General features: G+C 47.1%; 1 pseudogene; it reads left to right on the top strand.

The window, feature by feature from the left end:
• The first annotated feature begins 1,975 nt into the window (after positions 1-1,975).
• Positions 1,976-2,837, top strand: LOC107972687 (high mobility group protein B3-like; annotated as a pseudogene).
• Positions 2,838-9,338: the final 6,501 nt, after the last annotated feature.

The following is a 9,338-nucleotide window of genomic DNA, read 5'->3' as shown; positions in this document are numbered from 1 at the left end:
AATAGTGGTTGTCTTCTGCAGACCAGAGAGACAGTAAGAGATGCTGTGGTGCAACTGGGCCTCCCAGTATCAATGCAGATTATAGGATTCCAGAATACAGAAGCCAAATGATGATATTTAACTGACCTAGGCAAGATTGAAGTAATCACCATAATGGGCCGCTATGGAATGGGCTGAGTTGTTTCCTCCCAAAATTCCTATGTTGAAGTCCTAACCCCCAGGACCTCCGGATATGACTGTATTGGGGATAGGGCCTTTAAAGAGGTAATCAAGTTAAGATTGCTAAGAGACAATCTTAGCATTGCTTTGATAGCACCTGTGAAATTGGACTGGATTAAAGAATGGTGTTGCTACTAGTTTTTAAATCTTCATGAATGAATGCTGAGTGTTGCTATTCATTATGTGAATGTTCTTAAGAAAGGAATTTTAGCATTAACGGAATTCCTGTAGGTACTTTACTAAGTCATAACCCATGCAGATACTTAGCAAGAGGCTTAGGGCAGAGATTTATTTGCCCTTGCTAGGGCTACAGTAAACATCTGTATAAGATTTTTTTTTTTTTAAGACAGAGCGTTACTCTGTCACCCAGGTTGGAGTGCAGTGGTGCCATCTTGGCTCACTGCAACCTCCGCCTCACAGGTTCAAGCGATTCTTCTGCCTCAGCCTCCTGAGTAGCTGGGACTACAGGTGTGCCACCACCACTCCTGGCTAATTTTTGTATTTTTAGTAGAGACGGGGGTTTCACCATATTGGCCCGGCTGGTCTCGAACTCTTGACCTCATGATCCGCCCGCCTCAGCCTCCCAAAGTGCTGGGATTACAGGCATGAGCTATGGCACTCGGTCAAGATTATTGTTTTCTATTGTAGAAGAAGAGGTTTCTGTTCTACACATATGGGCTGATGGACCTTGAATAAATTACCTAAGCATTCTGAATCTCTAAAAGTGTTGGTATGAGGAGTCTGTGAGTTAATCCAGGTAAAGTGTGGTGACTGGCAGAGTAAATGTGTAATAAATGGAAGCTATTAAAGTATTTTTATAAGGTAATCTATTGCTATTATTAATGGTGGCTGAAGAGCAATTTCATATCCTTAAAACCACTAGCTCAGGAAACTGGTGGTCTGAAATAGGGAAATAGAAGATAAATTCTAGCCACAAATATTTGTTGAGATTCTAACTCATGCTAAGCTTTGAGGGAACAAAGAGAGAAAATGTGACCCATGCTCTCCAGGGACTCACAAATCTAGTTGTGGGGAGAATGGATGTATAGACAAAGAAAGAGAAAAGTTAATCCTAATTTATGCTACAGGTAATAAATAAATTTACTCTGTGTACGAATGTCCAGGAGAGTTTTCACAGAGAAAGATGACCTCGGCTTTGAAATATGGTAGGATTTGGACCGGCAGGGAACAGTGGGAAGAGTTTCTCAGGGAGAGGAAATGGCTAAGCAGAGATCCAGTGTCTGGAATATAATTGGGTGAAGTGGTCTGACTGAAACAAAGGGTTTGTTTCAGGAGACAGTAGGGGATAAGTATGGAGAGGCAGGTTTGAGAAGAACATGAATCTCAGATAAAGAGTTGTGGACTATACCCTATAGGTATAGGTCCTTAAGGTAAAGGTGTGTGTGTGTGTGTGTGTGTGTGTGTGTGGTGTAATGGGATCCTCTTCAATGGAAAGCTATGTACATAATAGGGAAGGGGATCAAGAGTGCTAATTAATCACCTTCCCTACGGAATCTGAGCCAATAAAGAAATATATACAGGAGGGCCGGACATGGAGGCTCATGCCTGTAATCCCAGAACTTTGGGAGGCAGAGGTGGCCGGATCACGAGGTCAGGAGTTCGAAACCAGGCTGACCAACATGGTGAAACCCTGTCTTTACTAAAATACAAAAATTAGCCAGGCGTGGTGGCACACACCTGTAGTCCCAGCTATTCAGAAGGCTGAGGCAGGAGAATCGCTTGAATCCAGGAGGCGGAGGTTGCGGTGAGCTGAGATTGCACCACTGCACTCAAGCCAGGACGACAAGTGAGAGACTCCGAAAAAAGAAAAGAGAGAGAGAGAGAGAAGGAAAGGAAGGAAAGGAAAGAAAAGAAAGAAAGGAAGGAGGAGGCAGCTCTCCTGGAGGCAGCTAGCGTGAGGCTGGGGAGCACAGAGCTGCGTGTCATGCCCTGCGCTGCCCAGACTAGTGAACAATACAGTCAGGATGGCTAAAGGTGACCCCAAGAAACCAAATGGCAAGATGTCTGCCTATGCCTTCTTTGTGCAGACGTGCAGAGAAGAACGTAAGAAGAAATACCAAGAGGTCCCTGTCAATTTTGCAGAATTTTCCAAGAAGTGCTCCAGGAGGTGGAAGACAATGTCCAGGAAAGAAAAGTCTAAATTTGATAAACTGGCAAAGGTGGATAAAGTACGCTATGATCGGGAAATGAAGGATTATGGACCAGCTAAGGGAGGCAAGAAGAAGAAGGATTCTAATACCTTCAAAAGGCCACCATCTGGATTCTTCCTGTTCTGTTCAGAATTCCACCCCAAGATAAAATCCACAAACCCTGGCATCTCTATTGGAGACATGGCAAAAAAGCTGGGTGAGATGTAGAATAACTTAAATGACAGTGAAAAGCAGCCTTACATCACTAAGGCGGCAAAACTGAAGGAGGAGTATGAGAAGGATGTTGCTGAGTATAAGTCGAAAGGAAAGTTTGATGGCGCAAAGAGTCCTGCTGAAGTTGCCCAGATAAAGGTGGAAGAGGAAGATGAAGAAGATGAGGAGGAGGAAGAAGAGGAGGAGGAGGACGAGGAGGATGAATTTAAAAACTGTTTATCTGTCTCCTTGTGAATACCTTAGAGTAGGGGAGTGCCATAATTTTTTCTTTTTGTTTTTGTTTTATTTTTGAGACGGAGTCTCACTCTTTCACCCAAGCTGGAATGCAGTGGCACAATCTCGGCTCACTGCAACCTCTGCCTCCCAGGTTCAAGCAATTCTCCTGCCTCAGCCTCCCGAGTAGCTGGGGATTACGAGCATGAGCCACCACGCCTGGCTAATTTTTGTATTTTTAGTAGAGACGGGGTTTCACCACATTGGCCAGGCTGGTCTTGAACTCCTGACCTCAGGTGATCTGCCCGCCTCAGCCTCCCAAAGTGGAGGATTACAGGCGCTGCGTGGAGCGCAGTAATGGACACATCTCTTATTTGAGAACTGTCTGTTGCCCTCATTAAGCTTAACTGCAAAATTTGATCACAATCATATTGTAGTCTCTCAAAGTGTTCTAGAGATTGTCAGTGGTTTACATGATGTGGCCATGGGTGTCCAGAGCACCCTGAAACTGTATCAAAGTTGTACATATTTCCAAACATTTTTTTTTTTTATTGATCATTCTTGGGTGTTTCTCGCAGAGGGGGATTTGGCAGGGTCATAGGACAATAGTGGAGGGAATGTCAGCAGATAAACAAGTGAACAAAGGTCTCTGGTTTTCCTAGGCAGAGGACCCTGCGGCCTTCCGCAGTGTTTGTGTCCCTGGGTACTTGAGATTAGGGAGTGGTGATGACTCTTAACGAGCATGCTGCCTTCAAGCATCTGTTTAACAAAGCACATCTTGCACCGCCCTTAATCCATTTAACCCTGAGTGGACACAGCACATGTTTCAGAGAGCACAGGGTTGGGGGTAAGGTCACAGATCAACAGGATCCCAAGGCAGAAGAATTTTTCTTAGTACAGAACAAAATGAAAAGTCTCACATGTCTACTTCTCTCTACACAGACATGGCAACCATCCGATTTCTCAATCTTTTCCCCACCTTTCCCCCCTTTCTATTCCACAAAACCGCCATTGTCATCATGGCCCGTTCTCAATGAGCTGTTGGGTACACCTCCCAGACGGGGTGGTGGCCGGGCAGAGGGGCTCCTCAATTCCCAGTAGGGGTGGCCGGGCAGAGGCGCCTCACCTCCCGGACGGGGCGGCTGGCCGGGCGGGAGGCTGACCCCCCCACCTCCCTCCCGGACGGGACGGCTGGCCAACCCCCCCGCCTCCCTCCCGGATGGGGCAGCTGGCCGGGCAGAGGGGCTCCTCACTTCCCAGTAGGGGCAGCCGGGCAGAGGCGCCTCACCTCCCGGACGGGGCGGCTGGCCGGGTGGGGGGCTGACCCCCCCACCTCCCTCCCGGACGGGGCGGCTGGCCTGGCGGGGGCTGACCCCCTCGCCTCCCTCCCGGACTGGGCGGCTGGCCGGGTGGGGGGCTGACCCCCCCACCTCCCTCCCGGACGGGGTGGCTGCTGGGCGGAGATGCTCCTCACTTCCCAGACGGGGTGGCTGCCGGACGGAGGGGCTCCTCACTTCTCAGACGGGGCGGCTGCCAGGCGGAGGGTCTCCTCACTTCTCAGATGGGGTGGCTGGGCAGAGACGCTCCTCACCTCCCAGATGGGGTCACGGCCGGGCAGAGGCGCTCCTCACATCCCAGACGGGGCGGCGGGGCAGAGGCGCTCCCCACATCCCAGACGATGGGCGGCCGGGCAGAGATGCTCCTCACTTCCTACATGGGATGGCGGCCGGGAAGAGGCGCTCCTCACTTCCTAGATGGGATGGCGGCCGGGCAGAGACGCTCCTCACTTTCCAGACTGGGCAGCCAGGCAGAGGGGCTCCTCATGTCCCAGACAATGGGCGGCCAGGCAGAGACGCTCCTCACTTCCCAGACGGGGTGGCGGCCGGGCAGAGGCTGCAATCTCAGCTCTTTGGGAGGCCAAGGCAGGCGGCTGGGAGGTGGTTGTAGCTAGCTGAGATCACGCCACTGCACTCCAGCCTGGGCACCATTGAGCACTGAGTGAACCAGACTCCGTCTGCAATCCCGGCACCTCGGGAGGCCGAGGCTGGCAGATCACTCGCGGTTAGGAGCTGGAGACCAGCCCGGCCAACACAGCGAAACCCCGTCTCCACCAAAAAAATACGAAAACCAGTCAGGCGTGGCGGCGCGCGCCTGCAATCGCAGGCACTCGGCAGGCTGAGGCAGGAGAATCAGGCAGGGAGGTTGCAGTGAGCCAAGATGGCAGCAGTACAGTCCAGCTTTGGCTCGGCATCAGAGGGAGACCATGGAAAGAGAGGGAGAGGGAGACCGTGGGGAGGGGGAGGGGGAGGGGGATAGGGAGAGGGAGAGGATTTCCAAACATTTTTAAAATGAAAAGGTACTCTGCTGTTCCCCTCACTCTGTGCACTTTGCTGTTGGTGTGGGAAGGCACTTAATGATGTTTTTGGCTTTTTTTTTTTTTTTGGTAAGGTGGTGTTAACTATATGGTTATTGGTTAGAAATCCTGAGTTGTCAACTGTATATATCTATAGTTTGTAAAAAGAACAAAACACCGGAGAAAAACTCTTGATGCTCCTTGCTTGGTGTTGAGGCTGTGGGGAAGATGCCTTTTGGAGGGGCCGTAGCGCAGGGCATACAGTGTAAGGCTGGACCTGTTGACTCTGCAGGGGTCATCCATTTAGCTTCAGGTTGTCTTGTTTCTGTATATATTGACATAGCATTCTGCTGCCATCTTAGCTGTGAACAAAGTGGGGTCAGCTGGCATGAGAAGTTTTTGGGTTTGTGTGTGTGTGTGTGGTAGTTTTTAAACTGTTTGTTTTAAAACAAACTATAGAACTCTTCGTTGTTAACAAAGCAAAGAGCCACTGCATCAATGAAAGTTCAAGAACCTTCTGTACTCAAACACGATTTGCAACATTCTGTTATCCTTTTGTATGTTTAGAATGCTGAAATGTTTTTGAAGTTAAATAAACAGTATCACATTTTTTAAAAAAAATGAAATATATACAGAATGAGATGGGAGTTAAAGTATGAGCTGTGCTAATATTAATGCTGTATTGGAGAACATAGAAGAGCCCCAAGGCCAAAATGGACTTCCTACTTCTTCCTCCTAATTTAGACAGAATTAGCCATCCAGCCACAGGCAGGAGAAGCCATGACCTGGCCACAGAAGCAGGAAACAAAATATTTGCCATTTGTACAGACAAATGGAGCAAGAGGTCAGATCATTTATTTGCAGTGACTTTGAACATGTTAACCTGGCCCAGAATTGGGACCAATGAAAAGCAGACCATCCTAAGTATTAGTTACTCCTCCTCCTGTGGGGAGAAGCAAATAAAGGGTGGAGAGGGAGTAGAAATGTACCTCCTAGGCTGGGCGTGGTGGCTTACACCTGTAATCCCAGCACTTTGAGAGGCCAAGGCAGGTGGATTACCTAAAGTCGGGAGTTCAAGACCAGCCTGGCCAACATGGTGAATCTCCATCTCTACTAAAAATGCAAAAATTAGCCGGACATGGTGGTGGGTGCCTGTAATCCCAGCTACTCGGGAGGCTGAGGCAGAAGAATCACTTGAGCCCAGGAGACAGAGGTTGCAGCAAGCTGAGATTGCACCACTGGACTCCAGCCTGGGTGACAGAGCAAGACTCTGTCTCAAAAAATAATAATAAAATTAAATTAAAATAAAAAAAGAAATGTGCCTCCTAGAGAGTACTGAAGTCACCTCTCCTCTATGGAAACATGAGTACTGGAGTAAGAGTCTCTCTCACCTAAAGCAATGGACCCCCTTCAAAGAAAAACAACAAGTTTGAATAGAATTTTAGGATGTTAATAGACTCCCTAAGAGTTCATGGACTCAAGTATAAAGATCACTGATGTAGACAATAAGTCAACTTTTTTTAAGTAGGAAAATGAACTAGCAGATTTATTAATGACAGTCCAAAATTGGAAGCAACCAAAATGTCTTTCACTTTTTAAATGGTGAAACAAACCATGGTACACACATACCATGGAATATTACTCAGCAATAAAAAAGGAAAGAACTTTTGGCATATAAAACAACCCAAATTACTCTCCAGGGAATTACGCTGAGTGAAAAAAAGGCAATCTCAAAAGGTTACATACTGTACAATTCCATTTATATAATGGTCCTGAAATGGCAAATTATAGAGATGGAGAACAGGGTTGTGGTTGCCAGGGCTCAAGGATGTTGGAGAAGGGAGGGGGATGGCTGTTGCTATAAAAGCTTAGCACAATCAGCCAGCATGTTGGCTCATGCTTGTAATGCCAGCCCTTTGGGAGGCTGAGGAGTTCGAGACCAGCCTGGGCAACATGGTGAAACTGCATCTCTACAAAAAATACAAAAATTACCTAGGCATGGTGGTGTGCACCTGTAGTCCCAGCTACTTGGGAGGCTGATGCTGGAGAATCGCTTGAGCCCAGGAGGCAGAGGTTGCAGTAAACTGAGATCATGCCACTGCACTCCAGCCTGGATGACAGAGTGAGACCCTGTCTCAAAAAAGAAAAAAAAAAAAGTTACCACAAGGGATCTTTGTGATGGAACTGTTCTGTCTCATGACTGCGGTGGTGGTCACATGTATCTACATGTGATAAAACTGCATGGGACTAAATACACACACACACACACACACACGTAAAACTGATTAAATCAAATAAGGTCAATGGATTGTACCAATGTCAATTTCCTGGTTGTGACAGTGTCCTGTAGTGACACAAGATGTGACTATGGGGGTAATTTGGGTGAAGGGTATATGGGATCTCTCTGTTTCATTTCTTACAACTGCATGTGAATCTACAATTAAATTAAAAAGGTGTTTTGGTTTTGTTTTTGAGATATGGTCTCACTCTGTCACCCAGGCTGGAGTACAGTGGCGTGATAATTTTTATTTTTTTAACATTTTTTTTAAAAAGTTTTTTGGCACCAGGCACAGTGGCTCACGCCTGTAATCCCAGCACTTTGGGAGGCAGACAGATCACTTGAGGTTAGGAGTTTGAGACCAGCCTGGCCAACATGGTGAAATCCCGTCTCTACTAAAAATACAAAAGTTAGCTGGGAGCAGTGGTGGGTGCTGGTAATCCCAGCTACTCAGGAGGCTGAGGCAGGAGTATCACTTGAACCCGGGAGGCAGAGGTCACAGTGAGCCGAGATTGTGCCATTATACTCCAGCCTGGGTGACAGAGCTAGATTCTGTCTCAAAAAAATAATAATAAAAGTAAATAATAAATAAGGTTTTTGGAGAGATGAGGTCTTGCCATGTTCCCCAGGCTCGTCTCAAAATTTTGGCCTCAAGCAATCCTCCTGCCTCTGCCTCCCAGAGTACTGGGATTACAGGTGTGAGCCATCGTGCCCAGCCTGCAACCCATTTTTTATTGACAGTTTTACCATAATCAATACCCTTTAGGGTTAAAAACAGTAATTCTCTTCTCATTTAATTAATAAAACCTTAGGTGGATCTATATGGAATTATATAGAAAAAATATATATATAAGAAGTGTTCTTTATTTCTCTTTGGTTTCTTAACACAAAAGACATGCATTCTCTAAATAAAAAGAAATAAGATTTTCTGGGAAACAGCAAATTGGGACCAGGCACGGTGGCTCATGCCTGTAATCCCAGCACTTTGGGAGGCCGAGGTGGGTGGATCACCTGAGATCAGGAGTTTGAGACCAGCCTGGCCAACATGGTGAAACCCTGTCTCTACTAAAAATGCAAAAAAAAAAAAAAAAAAAAAAGAAAAGAAAAGAAAAATAGCCGGATATGGTGGCAGGAGCCTGTAATCCCAGCTACTGGAGTGGCCGAGGCAGAAGAATCACTTGAAGCCGGGAGATGGGGGTTGCAGTGAGCCGAGATCATGCCATTGCTCTCCAGCCTGGGCGACAAGAGCAAAACTCCGTCTCAAAAAAAAAGAGTGTGAGAATATTGGTGTTTGCTCACTTGTGCTCAAAGCCCAGCTCAAAGCACTGGCTTCATCTCACTTGGAAACATTGACCTCAGAAGTTACACTGACATAGCAGTGTAACTTCTACACCAAGAGGTAAGAGTGGACTCAAGAAGGCCACTACAAGAGCAGCATACTGGTCGGGCATGGTGGCTTATTCCTGTAATCCCAGCACTTTGGGAGGGTCACCTGAGGTCAGGAGTTGGAGACCATTCTGGCCAACATGGCGAAACCCCGTCTCTACTAAAAATACAAAAATTAGCCCGGCATGGTGGTGGTCGCCTGTAATCCCAGCTACTCTGGAGGCTGAGGCAGGGAGAATTGCTTGAACCCGGGAGGTGGAGGTTACAGTGAGCTGAGATCATGCCATTGCTCTCCAGCCTGGGCAACAGAGTGAGACTCTGTCTCCGAAAAAAAAAAAAAAAAAAAAAAAAAAACAGCATACTGTGGGAAACTGAAAACTGATCTTCCCCAATGGCAAAATCTAGGCTAGCCTCCTAAGGACCAAGCAAAGCCCACTTCACAATCCAGGCTTGTCAGTACTACTTTAAATTCGCAAAAGTAAGGGGCTTATAATAATAAGATGAG

The sequence above is a fragment of the Pan troglodytes genome, chromosome X (assembly GCF_028858775.2).
Source record: "Pan troglodytes isolate AG18354 chromosome X, NHGRI_mPanTro3-v2.0_pri, whole genome shotgun sequence".
NCBI lineage: Eukaryota > Metazoa > Chordata > Mammalia > Primates > Hominidae > Pan > Pan troglodytes.
This window is presented reverse-complemented; position numbering and strand designations above follow the sequence as displayed.